Source organism: Vulpes vulpes, unplaced genomic scaffold (assembly GCF_048418805.1).
Source record: "Vulpes vulpes isolate BD-2025 unplaced genomic scaffold, VulVul3 u000000849, whole genome shotgun sequence".
NCBI lineage: Eukaryota > Metazoa > Chordata > Mammalia > Carnivora > Canidae > Vulpes > Vulpes vulpes.
In genome coordinates, this window is record NW_027325908.1 from 1 (window position 1) to 17,731 (window position 17,731).

At 46.4% G+C, this 17,731-nt stretch overlaps 1 non-coding gene across 1 annotated transcript; it reads left to right on the forward strand.

The window, feature by feature from the left end:
- Window positions 1-11,840: 11,840 nt before the first annotated feature.
- LOC140597646 (U2 spliceosomal RNA) lies at window positions 11,841-12,031 on the forward strand. Its single transcript, XR_011999464.1, has one exon. It is a non-coding gene; the product is annotated as a U2 spliceosomal RNA (small nuclear RNA).
- The last annotated feature ends 5,700 nt before the right edge of the window (window positions 12,032-17,731 follow it).

Below are 17,731 nucleotides of genomic sequence, written 5' to 3' on the forward strand. Positions count from 1 at the left end.
AGGGAGCCTGATGTGGGACTTGATCCCAGATCTCCAGGATCACGCCCAGGGCTGAAGGTGGCCCTAAACTGCTGAGCCACCGGGGCTGCCCTGTTTTTTTTTTTTTTTTTTTTGATAACAGCATTATCAACAATAGTCAAACTATGGAGAGAGCCCACATATCCAACACCTGATGGAGGAATAAAGAAGATGTGCCTACACACACACACACACACACACACACACACACACACACAGGAATACTACTCAGCCATCAAAAAGAATGAAATCTTGCCATTTGCAATGACACGGATGGAGCTAGAGCACATTATGCTAAGTGAAATAAGTCACTCAGAGAAAGACAAATACCATGTGATCTCACTCACGTGGAATTTAAGAAAGAAAATAGACAGGAGTGCCTATGGGGCTCACTCAGGTAAGCATCTGCCTTCAGCTCACATCATGATCTCAGGGTCCTAGGATCTAGCTTGGCATCAGGCTCACTGCTCAGTGGGGGGCCAATTTCTCTTTCTCCCTCTGCCCCTTCGCCCACCTATTTTTTCTCTCTCTCTCTCAAATAAATAAAATCTTTTAAAAGAAAAACAGATGAATATATAAGAAGGGGGTAAAGAAAATAAGAGACTCTTACCGATAGAGAATAAACTGAGAGTTGATGGAAGGATGTCTGTGGGGGAGGGGCTAGATGGGTGATGGGTACAAAGGAAGGCGCTCCTTATGAGGAGCACTGGGTGTTGTAAGCAAGTGATGAATCACTGAATACCACTCCAGAAACTAATATTGCATTGTATGTCAACTACCTAAAGTTTATTTTTTTTTAAATTCTTATTTATTTATGATAGTCACAGAGAGAGAGAGATGCAGAGACACAGGCAGAGGGAGAAGCAGGCTCCATGCACTGGGAGCCCGATGTGGGATTCGATCCCGGGTCTCCAGGATCGCGCCCTGGGCCAAAGGCACCGCCAAACCGCTGCGCCACCCAGGGATCCCTCTAAAGTTTAAATTTGAAACAAATACTACATATTTTAAAATTAGTTAATTTTAAAATCAATCTAAAAATTAGTTAATTCATTACTTTTTATAAAGCTCCTGTCCTAACCCCAGGAGAGACAGTGCCTTTTTTTTTTTTTTTTTTTTTTTTTGTAAGCCAGCTCTATACCTTACATGGGGCTCAAACTCACAAGTCCAAGGTCAGGAGTCTCACACTCCACCGAGCAAGTCAGACGCCCCAGTGTTTTGAGGGCTATTCCCCCTGCCTCCTTACTTGAAACAAGTAATAAAACGTTCTTTGCTTTCAATAGTTCCTTGGATTGTGCTCAATTACATGCATCCCAAGCAGCAAACTCCTTGAGTTTGGTTACAAGAATACTTGTATTAGTTACAGTTGGGCAAGGTCATCTAACCGAAAGCCTACTTGATAACAGGGTGTTGACTATCTCGAATATCTCATGTAATTTATATCGAATACTGTACTGAAAGTGAGAAACAGAATGGTTGTCAGGGTATCAGTTGTTTACCCTCGAGATCCCGTGGTTAACCGGGAGCTGTGGCTGCCTGCTACCCAGTATCATGAGAGAGAATTGTACCATATATCGCAGGCCCGAGGACAGATCAAAATTCAAAATTCGAAGTACACTTCCTACTGAATGTGTATCATTTCATACCATGGTAGAGTCAAGAAGGTGTAAAATGTATCATCATAAGTTGGGGACCATCTGTACAGTATTTTATAAATTTAAGATGTTATCCATTGAGATTTTATGTACTTATGAAGGGAAGAAAGAGAAAAAGATGTGCAGCCACGGGTGAAAGAAGAAAGAGAAAGAAAAAGGAAGGAAGGAAGGGAGGAAAGAAGGACAGAAGGACAGAAGGAAGGAAGGAGGGAGAGAGGAAGAAAAGGAAAGAAAGATCCCAAAATGAAGTCACTTGCCCCAAGACAGCAAATCAAGACTTAATTGCAGGAATGAGACTTTTAACCAGTCAGTCTGGAATTTTCTGATCAGCACCAGTGTGTAATCTGCAGGATGGCCCTCCAGCCTTTCCCCTCAAAGGCAGGCGACCTTGCCTGAAACACTCCTTTCCTGTGTTTTGGTAATGACTTCCTGCCCGTTCCCATTTCTGCCTATAAAAGTTTTCCATTTTGTACAGCTCTCCTGAGCCCCTTTCTACGTGCTAGGTGGGATGCTACCTAACCCGTGAATCCGTGAATAAGACCAATTAGGTCTTCGAATTTTGTCAGTTGAATTTTTTTTTTTTTTTAACACATTTACTGGCAGTGACCAAGCAAACTTCTGACAGCATTTGAGGATGAGAAACAGGCGTGGCACCCGTGAAGCTGTTGTTTTCTCTTTCTCGCTGGTCCTGTGGGTGGTGGGTCAGTTCTGAGTCTGAACTCTGCTCTCTCTGCATCAAGCTCGAATCGAAATGACTTTGCACAGTTCCTTATTTGGTTGGAAATCTCAGCCCTTGGTTTTGTCCCAGATTCCATGTTGGGGACTACTGGTGGCCACTGCAGTCCGTCCACCATTTTAGAATCAGTCTGCGGTCCCCATTCTTTGGGTGTGCCGGTCAGTCCTTTCCCCAGTCCCAGATTCCACACTGGGAACTGTTGATGGTTACCAATTGGAGTCCAACTGGGTCCACCTTAAGCTGAAGTGGATCCAGTGAGTAAAAGCTATTGGTAATGGGAATCTTGGAAGCCAAAGAAGCCACAGAGAGAGGGCATAGGTGGAGAATCACAGCTGTTAGGGAACGCCTGGCTGGGTCAGTAGGTGGGACATGCATCTCTTGATCTCGGGGTTGTGAGTTCAAGCCCCACATTGGGTGTAGAGATTACTTAAAATCTTTAAAAAATAAAATAAAATAGGGGCACCTGGGTGGCTCAGCGGTTGAGCTTCTGCCTTTGGCTCAGGTCATGATCTAGGGATGCTGGGATTGAGTCCAGCATCGGGCTCCCCACGGGGAGCCTGCTTCTCCCTCTGCCTATGTCCCTGCCTCTCTCTGTGTCCCTCACGAATAAATAAACAAAATCTTTAAAACAAAATAAGACAAAATAAAACAGAGATCCCCAGGTTAAGATAAGTTGGTCATAGAAAAATTAGACTGACACTCACCCACAAACCCACCAACCCCAAGGAGATTTCTGTGTAAAATATCACACAATCCCAAGCCCTGCAGCACATCACTCTTAGGTATTAATCTGGCTCCAAGACACCCAAAACGACTTCGTTAAAGGAAATAGATCTCTTATTTACTTACTTTAAGGTTTTTATTTAAGTTCCAGGTAGTTAACAAAATAGGACCCTTTAAATATAAAGAGCTAAACACGCCATCTTCCAGCAACTTCCTGCTTACTTTGTGTCTAAAAACCAGAGTCCTGGAAGCTGTAGCTATCTACAAAAACGGCAAAATCTTACTAAAAACCTAGAATTACAGTGACCATTCTAGGGAATGTTTCAATAAAAAAAAAAATCATTTATTTAAGAAGTGCACTTGAAAGTAAGGGTTCCTGAATTAAACAGAATAGCATACTTATTTGGTATGCAGAAGTTTCTAAAAGGCTTCAAGATTCCAAAATAGCTTTATTAGAAGATTCATTACAGGGCAGCCCTGGTGGCTCAGTGGTTTAGTGCCACCTTTGGCCCAGGGCCTGATCCTGGAGACCCGGAGTCGAGTCCCATGTAGGGCTCCCTGCATGGAGCCTGCTTCTCCCTCTGCCTGTGTCTCTGCCTCTCTCTCAGTCTGTGTGTGTGTGTGTGTGTGTGTCTCATGAATAAATAAAATCTTAAAAAAAAAAAAAGATTCATTACAAAGAGCCAATGAAGGGCACCTGGGTGGCTGAATAGGTGAAACACCTGCCTTCCACTCTGGTTGTGATCCCAGGGTTCTGGGACCCAGCCCCACATCACTTAGCCCCACCGATAAGCGGGGAGTTGAGCCTGCTTCTCCCTCTGCCCCTCCCCTTGCTCGTGCTCTCTCCCTCTCTCTCAAATAAAAAAATAAAATCTTAAAGAAAAAAGAAAAAACAACCAAAGAAAGAGCCAATGAAACGTTAAAGACCCAAGAAATACCTAAAATAAAACACAGTAAGACAAACATAACTCCTACTGTTCCCTTCTAACCTTCTTTATCTGAGATCTTGCTTGTTCTGCCACTTAACTGCCTTTCTACTCGACCCTAAAGAGACTGTTAAAGTTATCTTATCTTTAGGGGTTTTTGTTGGTTTTTTGGTTTTTTAGAGATTTTATTTATTTCAGAGTCAGAGCGCATGAGCAAGTATGGGGCGGTGGTGGGGAGAGGGAGAAGCAGACTCCCCGCTGAGCAGAACCCATGGGCTCTATCCCAGGACTCTGGGATCACAAGGCAAGCCCAAGATAGAGGCATACCCGACTGAGCCACCCAGGCGCCCCTTAAAGTTACTTTTTAAGATGAAACTCCCCGGGGCCCCTGAGTGGCTCATGTTGGATCATCTCAGGTCATGATCTCAGGGTCCTAGAATTAAGCCCCACAGCTGGCTCCCCGCTCAGTGGGAGAGTCTGCTTCAGATCCTCTGCCTTTGCCCCCCACCCTATCCACTTGTGTGCATATACTCTCTCATAAATGATAGATAGATAGATAGATAGATAGATAGATAGATAGATAGATAGATGATAGATAGATGATAGGAAACTACCCAAAGATTCAGAAGATCCTACTCAGTGTCTTTCTCTCCTTAGTCAAAGGCTGAACTTAGTGTCATAGATAGTTTCCTAAGCCTAGGGAGGACCCCCACAAGTTTTTTGAAGAATTTTGTCATTATGGGGGCCTATGACCCTGGGCTGCCAGATATTTATCATTTATGTACTTGTTGAAGGGCCCAGCAAAGGCCAAAAATAGACGCAGGAAAGCAAAATGGCAAAACCCCAAGTTTGGTATTCAAGATCTTCAGTCTAGAACCTTCGATATGTTCTCATAGATAAAAGAACTTGTAAAAAAAAGCAACTGATCTTTGACAAGCCATTCCGAGAGTCTTCCATAATTTGTACTGATTGGTCTGTTATTCAAATATGCGAACAGGGGCATCGGGCTGGCTCAATAGGTGGAGCATCCAACTCTTGATTTGGGGGTTGTAGGTCCAAGCCCCACACTGTGTGTAGAAATTACTTAAAAATATAAATCTTGGGCAGCCCGGGTGCCTCAGCGGTTTGACGCTACCTTCAGTCCAGGGTGTGATCCTGGAGACCCAGGATCGAGTCCCACGTTGGACTCCCTGCATGGAGCCTGCTTCTCCTTCTGCCTGTGTCTCTGCCTCACTCTCTCCGTGTTTTTCATGAACAATAAATAAAATATTTTAAATAAATAAATAAATAAATAAAATCAATCTAGGGACCCCTGGGTGGCTCAGTGGTTGCGCATCTGTCTGCCTCCGGCTCTGGGCGAGATTCCGGGGTCCTGGAATCCAGTCCCGTGTCAGGCCCGCTGCGAGGAGCCTGCTTCTCCGTCTGCCTGTGTCTCTGCCTCTCTCTTTCACTGTGTCTCTCATGAATAAATAAATACAAAACCTTTAAAAATATTGAAAATAAATAAAGCTGGGAGACTTTAAAGCTGGTTTGGAAGCTCTCATCCTCAGGTCACTGAACCTGCTCTAGCTGCCCTGTTTGTAAGTGGATTATCTCCAGATTAGTGGAGGCCAGAAAGGCAGAAGAGAAGATGGGAGGGCACAAGTCTGACTGAACTCGTGACAATAGTTGAACATTCTGAAAGAACTTTGGACAGGATTGTAAACCAAGACCCACCACGCTATTCACTTTATAGCTACAGCAGCTCCAAGGCCAGGCGTCTATTTTTTTAAAATTATTTTTAAAGATCTTATTTATTCATGAAAGACACACACACACACACACACACACACACACACACACACACACATACAGAGGCAGAGATACAGGCAGAGGGAGAAGCAGGCTCCATGCAGAGTCCGATGTGGGACTCCATCCCAGGATTCCAGGATCACACCCCGAGCGAAGGCAGACGCTCAACCACTGAGCCACCCAGGCGTCCCTAAGGCCAGGCATCTAAAAGAACACCTTATCCTCCCACATTGCACCCTTCTCCTAGGGCTCCACCATCAAAACACAGACCCAAGGATTGATGTCTCAGTTGTAATCAACTGGGACCCTGCAAGAGGTTGTCCTCAAACGCCCTTTACAAATTCTGTAATATCAACTCAAATGCCCCTACGTTTACCCTCGGAAGAGGCCCTCCCACCATGTTGATGGGATTCTGAGGGATTTTCTCTGAACTGCAACGTTACTCCCTTAAATAGCTAAGGGGAAACTACAATTAAATTAATGGGTTTGTGCAGTACGGTCAGAAATAGTCACTATTTGTCCTGGCTGAAACCTGACAAGATAGTTGAAAGGATTCAATAACACCATGATCACAAATTTGGCCAAGTGGAAGCCAATATTCAAAGCCTGATAGGAATTTTTGTACGACGTTCTCCCCTAAGCTAAGTACCTAGGGGGGGACATCTGGGTGGCTCAGAAGTTGAGTGTCTGTCTTTGGCTCAGGGCGTGATCCAAGAGTTCCAGAATCGAGTCCCACATCGGGCTTCCTGCATGGAGCCTGCTTCTCCTTCTGCCTATGTCTCTGCCTGTGTTGCTCATGAATAAATAAATGAAATCTTTAAATACATACATACATACATATCTAGAAGGAAGAGAAACCTTGCAACCGTTGATATCACTTAGGTGGCCACCCATTCTTTAAGGAATTAAAAATAGCTGTCCCTGGGACACCTGAGCGGCTTAACGTTTGGGCGCCGGCCTTCAGACCGGGGCGTAATCCTGGAGTACTGGGATCCAGTCCCACATCGGGCTCCCTGCATGGAGCCTGCTTCGCTCTTTGCCTGTGTCTCTGTGTGTATCTCATGAATATATAAATGAACTCTTAAAAAAAAAAAGATAGCTGTCCTTGCTTTACAAATCTTACAAATCAAAGCCTACTTGCTGGATGGCTCCAGAATTGTTATTCAAAGTTCATCTAAAAAAAAAAAAAAAAAAAAGTTCATCTAATCTTTTTATCAATTCCCCTGCCTCCCCTATTTATCTTGAAAGTATGTAGGAGCTTGCATTTCTTTCTCCCTGTGCCTTTGAGACATAAATGTTCTACTAGGGTAGACAATCTTCCTGATGTGCAAACTTCAGAGAGGTAATTCTTATCAGAAGAAAAAAAAAAAAAGGAGGAAAGGTCATTTGGAACTTTGTCAAGGACAAATAAAAATCTTCAATGTCTTCCCCACAAAAATTAATAGAAAAAGTCCTGTTTACCAGAAAAACCATTCTGATCTGACTTTTATAAGTTATGAGTTTGTACTGTTGTATCTAATTCATGGTAATGGTTTTTCTTTTCTTTTCTTTTCTTTTTTTCTTTACTCTGCCCAGCTTGATATATTTTTTCTAAATTAAACACTACCCCCAATCTGGAACTTGAAAAAATGACCCTAAGATCAAGAGTCTCATGCTCTGCCAACTGAGCAGGACAGGCACCCCCATGGCAATCATTTTTAAAACCTATCTATCTATCTATCTATCTATCTATCTATCTATCTATCTATCTATCAGAGAGGGAGAGAGAGGAACACAACCAGGGAGGAGCAGAGAGAGACAAGCAGACTCCCTGCCAAACACAGAGCCGGACTCGGGGCTGATCCCATGATGCTGAGATCATGAGATCGTGTCCTGAGCTAAAATCAAGAGTTGAATGCTTAACTGATGGAGCCACTGCAGCGCCCCATGGCAATAATTTTTTTTTGGGGGGGGCAATAATTTTTAAATGCAAGTCATAAGGTCTCTGTTTACATATTTCATGTACTTCTGTGTATGTGCTATAGACATGTGGTATTTGGGGGCACATGTTGGCTCAACAGTTGAGCATCTGCCTTTGGCTCAGGTTGTGATCCCAGGGTCCTGGGATCAAGTCCTGCATCAGAGTCCCTTCAGGGAACCTGCTTCTCCCTCTGCCTATGTCTCTGCCTCTCTCTGTGTCTCTCATAAATAAATAAATAAATAAATAAATAAATAAATAAATAATAAAATCTTTGAAAAAGAAATAAATACAACAATTTAGCTCATGTATTACGGGCACCCTCCTTTTCTCTGTCTAACCGCCAGAAGATTCCAGAAACTGCTTTGCAGACTCTCCTCAGAGGTTTAGAAGGTAAGGGTGAGAAAAAAATAGTGAGGAATTGGGTTGTGTATATCGGTAGTGAGAGCTGAGATCCTGAAAACTGTTTGCTGCCTCTCCCGTCTTTCTCCCCCAGTTATCAAGTCCTGTAGCAGAACACTCGTCAACCCGTAAGGTACACGTGTGTTCCAGGAGAGTCTTGTTAAATAGCCTGTGGCTCTGCATTTCCAACATGCTCATGGGACCCCAGTGCTGCTGGGGTAGGGACCACACTTTGAGCAGCAAGGTGGCAAACTGTCCCACCTCAAGTCATTTTTTCAAAATTATTTGTGGGACGCCTGAATAATTGGCGTCAGCGGCCCAGTGTCTCCTTTCGGCTCAGGGCGTGATCCTGGGATCCAGGAGCAAATCTCACGTTGGGTTCCTTGCAGGGAGCCTGCTTCTCCCTCTGCCTGTGTCTCTGCCTCTCTGTGTGAGTGTGTGTCTCATGAATAAACAAATACAATTTTAATAAAATAAATAAAATAAAATGTTTAAAGATTTTATTTATTTCTTCATGCAAGACACAGAGACATTGGCAGAGGGAGGAGCAGACTCCCTGTGGGGAGCCTGATGTGGGACTTGATCTCAGAACCCCAGAATCACAACATCATCCAAGGGCAGACTTTCAACCACTGAGCCACCAGGTGCCCCATTTTTTTTAAAGATTTTTATTTGGGGGACGCTTGGGTGGCTCAGCAGTTAAGTGTCTGCCTTCAGCCCAGGACGGGATCCTGGGGTCCCAGGATCAGGTCCTGCATCGGTCTCCCTTAATGAAGCCTGCTTCTCCCTCTGCCTATGTCTCTGCCTCTCTCTCTGGGTCTCTCATGAAGAAATCAATAAAATCTTAAACAACAAACAAAAATGGCTCAAGGCAAGGGGTGCCTAGGTGATCCCATTTGGTTAGGTGTCTGCCTTTGGCTCAGGTCCTGATCCCAGGATCCTGGGAAGGAGCCCCGACTTTGAGGTTCCCACTCAGCAGGGAGTGCTTCTCCCTCTGCCCCTCCCCCTCCATTCATGCTCTCTCTCTCTCTCTCTCTCTCTCTCAAATAAAATCTTTTTTTTTTTTTTTTTTTTTTTTTTTTTTAGCTACCTTTGAAACAAGGTATCTTTCACTAGTCTCTCCAGCCAGGTCTCTTCCACTAGTTATGAAAGCTGGGGTGATGGAAAGAAGCTGATGGAGCCGTGCAAGGGGACAGTGTAGACACTGGCTTGAAGGCAGGGCTGCCACAGGACCAGTCAACACATATGCAATGGGGCCTGGACTTGAGGGTGCTGTCCTCCTCGGCTGGTGGGGACCCAATGCCCTCTCAGACCCGAGGACTGAGCACAGGAGCCCCTGGAGTCGGCAACCGTGGCACCAACAGATGTTCTCTGGTTGTGCATAGGCTTCCCCAACAGCTGTGTGAGGAGTGGATGTGGCTGAATGGCGGCAGAGAGGAATGGAAGAGCATGAGCATGGCAGATGCCCCTTGTGACCAAGGACAAGGTCACGTTCACCTCTGTGATCCCGGGCCCACACAGTGACAGGTGCAGAGCAGGTGTTACACCGAAGAATTGGGTGGATCAAAAATTTCATTTTATGTTATTATTTTGTTGAAAGATTTATTTATTTGAGAGAGGGAGAAAGGGAGAGAGGAAGAGAGGGACAGAGGGACAGAGAGCATGAGCAGGAGGGGCAGAGAGAGGAGAGAGAATCTCAAACAGACTCCAAGCTGAGCACGGAGCCTGATGTGGGGCTTGATCCCAGGGCCCTGAGATCAGGACCTAAGCCGAAAGCAAAAGCTAGATATTTAACTGACTGCGCCACCAAGGTGCCTCTGAATCAACAAATTTAAAAACAGGTTTTCAGGGCAGCCCGGTGGCTCAGCGGTTTAGCGCCACCTTCAGCCCAGGGCCTGATCCTGGAGTCCCGGGATCGAGTCCCACAACCGGCTCCCTGCATGGAGCCTGCCTCTCTCTCTCTCTCTCTCTCCCCCACCCCCATGTCATGAATAAGTAAATAAAAACTAAATATAAAATAAACGAAAGAAAAATAGGAAAGAAAGGGAGATCCAGAAATAGATCTAAATATATATGAGGACTTTTTGGTATGATAAAGGTGGCATCTGAAGATGATGATTAGATGGGCTCTTCCATATATGATGCAGGAACCACTGGGTAGCCATCCAGAAAAATAAAGTCAGATTAATACTGGAACTTATATACTAGGACAAATACCAAGTGCGCCAGAGATAGAAATGCAAAAAAATCAACAATTCTAAGGACAGTGAGCAAAGAATATGAACACTCAGTTCACAGCAAATAATAGTGGATGTGAAGCACATGGAAAGATGAACAACCTGGCTTATGAAGACACCACTGCATAGGATGCAAGAGTTTGATAACAAGACGGTTGGGCGAGGCCGTGGGGAACACGCACTGGCTGAGAAAGCTAGCTGTACTCTTCAAGTCTCTGCCCCTGGCTTATCATTCCCGACTCCCTTGAAGCGATAGCAACTTGGACACTTGGAAAGGGCCTGACCGTCACACTTGTTGTTGCTCTAACTTTGCAGGCACTTTGGTCTGTGCCCATTGATGTGAGCCGGCTAAGGGAGACCCACATTAACCAAACACACGAGAAGCTGGTGTGTGAACTAGAAGGGGAAATCATTTTTTATTTTTATTTTTTTAAAGATTTTCTTTATTTAATCATGAGAGAGAGAGACAGAGAAAGAGAGAGGCAGAGACAGACAGAGGGAGAAGCAGGCTCCATGCAGGGAGCCTGACGTGGGACTCGATCCTGGGTGTCCAGGATCACGCCCTGGGCTAAAGTCGGTGCTAAACAGCTGAGCCACCCGGGCTGCCCCGAAATCATTTTTTAAAAGATTTCACTCATTTATTTGACACAGAAAAAGAGAGAACACAAGCAGGGGGAGTAGCAGAGAGAGAGAGAGAGAGAGAGAGAGAGAAGCAAACTCCCCACTGGGCAGGGAGACCAACGCCGGGCTCAGTCCCAAGACTCCAGGATCATGACCTGAGCCAAAGGAAGACGCGAAAGCGACTGAGCCACCCACGTGCCCCGAGAAATCATTTTTTTAAATATTGTATTTATTTAAGTAGGCTCCACGTGCGAGTGGGACTTGAGCACAGGACCCCGATGAGGCTAAAAGGCTAAATGTCAAGTGACGCCGTGCTGTGGTTCCCCACGCCCTGGCCCCAGCCAGCCTGGAGGGTCCCGCAGTGACGACGTGAGGAGCCTCCTGGGCCCTGGGACGACTCAGCGCCAGCCCCCGGCGCCAGCCCCACGCCCGGTTCCCGGGCGCCCCCCTAGGCGGGCCACAGCGAGAGGCCGAGGGCGCCTGGCCTGCAGCCAGGTTCCGCCGCCCGCCGCGCCTCTAGGGCTCCGCGCGCGGAGGGGCGGGCCATTCAAATTAGGAAGGGCCTTGCGGGGCCGGCGACGACGCGACGACGGACGCATCGTTTGTCTTTTAAAAGGAAGAGACTTTACAAAGCCGCACGAGAGCCTAGCGGCTAGTGCCGCCCGTGCCACGGTGGGAGAAGCGGGGGAGCGAGACGTGGCCGGAGCGGGAGCCGAGTCACCGTGAGTGAAAGGTGGACGTGGTCGGGAGGGCATGCGCGGGGGCGTGCGTGGCGGCATCGCTTCTCGGCCTTTTGGCTAAGATCAAGTGTAGTATCTGTTCTTATCAGTTTAATATCTGATACGTCCTCTATCCGAGGACAATATATTAAATGGATTTTTGGAGCAGGGAGATGGAATAGGAGCTTGCTCCGTCCACTCCGCGCATCGACCTGGTATTGCAGTACCTCCAGGAACGGTGCACCCCCTCGGGGGAAACACTCGATTGTGAAAGAGAGACAAGGAGTTGTCTGGAGCAGCGCTTGGGGAGGCTCTTTGCTGTTCTTGGGGAGAGTTGGGGAAAGCTCAGATAGATACTTGAACCGAGTTGATTTCTTGTTTTTTTTTTTTTCTCCATCTTTGCTAATTCCTGGCGTAGTTTCACAACTTGTGAGCACACTGACAGTTGTACTCGTGCTTTTCTCTTTCTGGTTTAAATTGTTCATTTCCCTAAAGCTGTTTTTAAGTTTTATTTGTATCTTTTTTTTCTTTTCTTTTCTTAAGCTTTCATTTACTTATGAAAATCCGAGAGAGAGAGAGAGAAGGGAGAGAGAGAGAGAGAGAGAGAGGCACAGACTCACACAGACGGAGAAGCAGACTCCATGCAGGGAGCCTGACGTGGGACCCGATCTTGGATCCCCAGGATCACGTCCGGGGCTGAAGACGGCGCTAAACCGCTGAGCCACCCAGGCCTGCCCCCTTAAAACCCTTAACACGTCTGCGCGGTTCAGGGGTTGAGTGTCTGCCCTCATGAAGCTAGGGCCTGATCCCAGAGTCCTGGGATCAAGGTCCACAAAGGGCTCTCTGCAGGGAGCTTGCTTCTCCCTCTTCTTGGGTCTCTACCTCTCTCCGTGTTTCTCATGAATAAAGAGAATATTTAAAATCAATAAAATCTTTTTAAAAAGAATCTCAGAAAATACCTCGGCGTGAGGCAGATTTTGTCTCCTGTCTCGTGAAGTTTTGTGGGTAGTCTGAATATAATTTAACAAAACAAGTAAATCAAATACATACGAATAGGATAGATAAGAAGTTTTTAGATGAACTGTTTTTTGTGTACATACAATGGAATGTTTCAGCTCTATTGTTTAAGTAATCTCCACACCCAATGTGGGGCTGGAACCCACGACCCCAGAGATCAAGACTTGCATGCTCTACCAACTAAGCCAGCCAAGCACTCCTAGGCGAATTATTATTATTATTATTATTATTATTATTATTATTATTTTTACGATTCTATTTATTTATTTGAGATAGAGTGTGTGTGTGAGAGAGTATGAGCAGGGGGCAGAGGGAGAGGGAGAATCGGACTCTGCTGGGCAGGGAGCCTGACTCAGGCCTGATCCCAGGACCCTGGGATCATGACCTGAGCTGAAGGCGGACGCTCAAACGAACTGACTCAGCCTGAAACCTTAAAGTTTTGCTAAGCTAAGCTAAGAGATGAGTTACTTTCGTTAGATCCGGATCACATCCAAATAAGATAATAAATGAAACATTGAAACATCGATTACTGAACAAAAAAAGTGGCTTATCCGCTTTTTGCTTTTTTTCTTAAATAGAGGAATTAAATATATTTGGATCTATTAATAAACGTGTTTAGTGCCACAGTAAGAAATTTTACATGAGAAAGCATGTGTTTCTAGAAATTATATTTTTTTTAATTTTTATTTATTTATGATAGTCACACAGAGAGAGAGAGAGAGAGAGAGAGGCAGAGACATAGGCAGAGGGAGAAGCAGGCTCCATGCACCGGGAGCCCGACGTGGGACTCAATCCCGGGTCTCCAGGATCACGCCCTGGGCCAAAGGCAGGCGCTAAACCGCTGCGCCACCCAGGGATCCCTGTTTCTAGAAATTATAAAAGGATAAATCTGCCAAGCCACAAAATGCTGAGATGGTTCAGAGTGGCTTGCTTCTTAGTTTTCACTGGAAATTAAAAATTTCTAAGAGTTAAGCATCCTAATATATATAAGTAAAGCTACTAGAGATAATAAGGGAAAGGAACTTTATGTATGGTCAGGACTAAGATGGGAAAGGCTTTAATTAAGTAAATGAAAGGTTTGTTTACAAAAGGGATCCCTGGGTGGCGCAGTGGTTTAGCACCTGCCTTTGGCCCAGGGCGTGATCCTGGAGACCCGAGATCGAATTCCACGTCGGGCTCCCGGTGCATGGAGCTTGCTTCTCCCTCTGCCTATGGCTCTGCCTCTGTGTGTGTGTGTGTGTATGTGTGTGACTATCATAAATAAATAAAAATTTAAAAAACAAAAAGATTTATTTATTGATTTGTTGGAAGGGAAGGGAAGGGAAGGGAGGGGAGGGCAGGGGAGGGGAGGGGCAGACGGCGAGAGAAATCTAAGCAGACTCCTGGCTGAAGACTCACCCCGCTGTGGGGCTTCATCTCATGATCCTGAGGTCAGGACCTGAGCAGAAACCAACAGTTGGATGCAGCTGACTGTGCCATCCAGGTGCCCCCCACTTTGGATCTTAAACAATGGGCCAGACTCCCAACATTCTGCTCTTGGGAGCATGTTTTCCAGCTTCTTAAATCAGTGCGTGCCAATGCAGCGCCCCCCTCCCCCCACCCCCCCCACCCCCCCCCACCCCCCCCCCCCCGCCATGCCATACGCACCTGAGTCTGTTTCCGCGTCTACTTAGCTCAAATCTCTTTCTGAAGCTCAGTTTTCCCATCTGTTAAGTGGAGATCATAAACCCTGACCCACGTCCTCACATGGTGGATGGGAATAAGGATCCACCGATAACCAAGATGTAAAACAACCAGCCAAGAGTAAGGGTCCCCTTAATTCTGTGAGAGGAGGAAGAGGAAGAAAGCTGAAGATATTGGGCGGTGATCCTTGGCAGCCTGGATTTCTTCAGGTGAAAAACATGATAGATAACATTTTCCCTTTGGGATTGTGCAAAGACCAAAACAGAAAACGAAGGGATTAGCTGGCACACAGTGGGTGCTAAATAATGGCAGGCAACTTGTGAAGCCCCGTTCTGGGTTCTGAGTCTCACTAGTATTACAGATCTAATCTAGCGGGACATGAAACTTGCTCTCCAGCACATAAGCCCTGCTACTTTAGTCCCAGGATCCTGAATACATTCGGGATGAGAGGCTGGGGGCAGGCGCTCTGTGGGCCCATGCATTGCCTTGACCACCACGCGTAACATCCTGGGCTTTCAGGCTTGGATCAACACCAACACGTGTCAAAGAAACGCAGTGTGACAGCTCCACACTTCTTCCTTCATCTCTCTCCAGGAGCATTAAAGCTTTTTTATTATCCCAGCCACAGTTCTTGGAGGCTCTGAGTCACTAACAACTTAAAAAGAAAAAACGAAACCTTGCCTCCTGTGTTCTGGGCACCCTCCTTTTCTCTGTCTGACCACCAGAAGATTGTGGAAACTGCTTGGCAGACTCTCCTCAGAGGTTCAGAAGGTAAAGGTGAGAGAAGAGCGGTGAGAGATTGGGTTGCGTATATTGCTAGTGAGAGCTGAGATCCTAAAAACTATGTTTGCTGCTGCTCCCGTCTCTCTCCCTCAGTCATCAAGTCCTGTAGCAGAACACTCGTCAACCCGTAAGGTACACGTACGTTCCAGGAGAGTCTTGTTAAATACTCTGTGGCTCTGCATTTCCAACATGCTCATGGGACCCCAGTGCTGCTGGGGTAGGGACCACACTTTGAGCAGCAAGGTGGCAAACTGTCCCACCTCGAGTCATTTTTCTAAAGATTCTATTATTTTTTTTAAGATTATTTATCTATTTATTCACAAGAGACACAGAGACAGAGGCAGAGACAGAGGCAGAGGGAGAAACAGGCTCCTCCCAGGCAGCCCGATGCAGAACTCGATCCCAGGATCCTAGGATCAAGACCTGAGACGAAGGGAGATGCCTAACCAACTGAGCCACCCAGGTGCCCCGATAAACATTTTTTTTAAAAAGGAAAAAAAAATAAATAATAAAAATAAATAAATAAATAAAAATAAAGTATTTTAGGGCAGCCCCGGTGGCTCAGGGGTTTGGTGCCTGCCTTCGGCCCAGAGCATGATACTGCAGACCCGGGATCGAGTCCCACGTCGGGCTCCCTGCATGGAGCCTGCTTCTCCCTCTGCCTGTGTCTCTGCCTCTGTGTGTGTGTGTGTGTGTGTGTGTTCTCATGAATAAATAAATAAAATATTTTGAAAAAAATAAAAAATAAAGTATTTTATTTAAGGGCACCTGGGTAGCTCAGTGGTTGAACATCTGCCTTTGGCTCCGGGGGTGATCCCGGATCCTGGGACAGAGTCCCGCATCCGGCTCCTGGCGAGGAGCCAGCTTCTCCCTCTGCTATCTCTGACGCTCTTTATGTGTCTCTCATGAATAAATAAATAAAATCTTTTTCTTTAAGTATTTTATTTGTTTATTTTTCATTAGGCTCCACATCAGGCGTGGGACTTGAACTCATGACCTCGATATTAAGAGTCGCATGCTCGGAGGACCCAGCCAACCAGGTGTCCCCTAGAATAGGAAATCACTACTTCACGATGATAAATATTCCTTTTCCTTGACAGAACATGCATATCTGCAATCCAAAGCACCTCATTCTAAGATGAAATGCTGCAAAGCTAAATTGGCGAGCACAAGATGGCCTTAGGAGCGTGGAAGGGAGCAGAACTATACTAGAACACAGCCAGAGTCATGATTACGACAGGCCCAGAGGTTGGCTGGTCACTTTCTATAGGTACGGGTCACATTATATAATATTTACTGATTCATTTACTCAATGAAATATAGTCAGCGTATACCACGTTCTGTTCGATGGAAGCGCTGGAGGTATAAATGTGCACCAAACAGAACAAGCTCCCCGTTCTAGAGCTTACATGCTATGAGGCTAAAAGGCAATAAATAAATGTATAAAATGTCAAGTGACGCCGTGCTGTGGAATACAGGAAAGCCAGGTAAGGGAGAAGCAGGGGCCCTGGGTGGATGAGGGAAGATGAAGCACAGGACTCTCTGCCAGCTGTTGATAGTCTCCCTTTCCAGACGAGGAGGCTACAGAGAAAGGACCTGCCTGACATGTTTTGGCCTGTGTCTGGTTCTCACCAATATACTGTATAGGGAACATGTATGGTGGGCCACCTGGGTGGCTCAGCGGTTGAGCGTCAGTCAGTCTGTGGCCCAGGTGGTGATGCCGGGTCTTGGGATCGAGTCATGCATAGGGCTCCTGGGAGGAAGCCCGTTCCTCCCCCTGCCTATGTCTCTGCCTCTCTCTCTCCCTCGGTCTCTCATAAATAAATAAATAAATATATATATATATATATATATATATATATATATATATATATATACATGAATGAATGAATGAATGAATGAATGAATTGAATCTTAAAAAAAAGAAAGAAGCCTGTCTCGTTACTGCTAATAATCATGTCTGATAACTTGTCATCTCATCATCTCCCGGTTTAGAGATCTCAGATGGAAGGCGGAGGGTTGACGGAGGAGGCCAGGTTACTCGCTAGGTCCCACAGGTCCTTAGGGCTTAGCGCCCACGCTCGCCAGCTCCACGCTCCGGGGCGCCCCCGCCCCCCACCGCCCCCCACCGCCCCCCACCGCCCGCGTCCCGTCAGCGGAGGCAGCGGGCAGAGGACCCCAGAGGACCCGTGTGTCAGCATCGGCAATGCTCAGTCTCCTCGTGGGCCTGACTCAGAAGCAGCATTCCTGGGTTGTCGGCGCCCCCGGGTTCCTCGGCCTAGCCTGCCCCTTGCACTCGCCAAGCTGTGTGGTCTCGGGCCAGTTGCCTAACCTCTCTGCCTCCACCGCTTCTTCCGTAGGTAAACTCTGCAAGTTGGACGCGAAGAGAGCACTGAGCGCAAGTCTGGCCCAGACCAGAAGCCTTGGCTACGGTATAGCGCACGCGGCTCACTCGTTTCGGTGTCA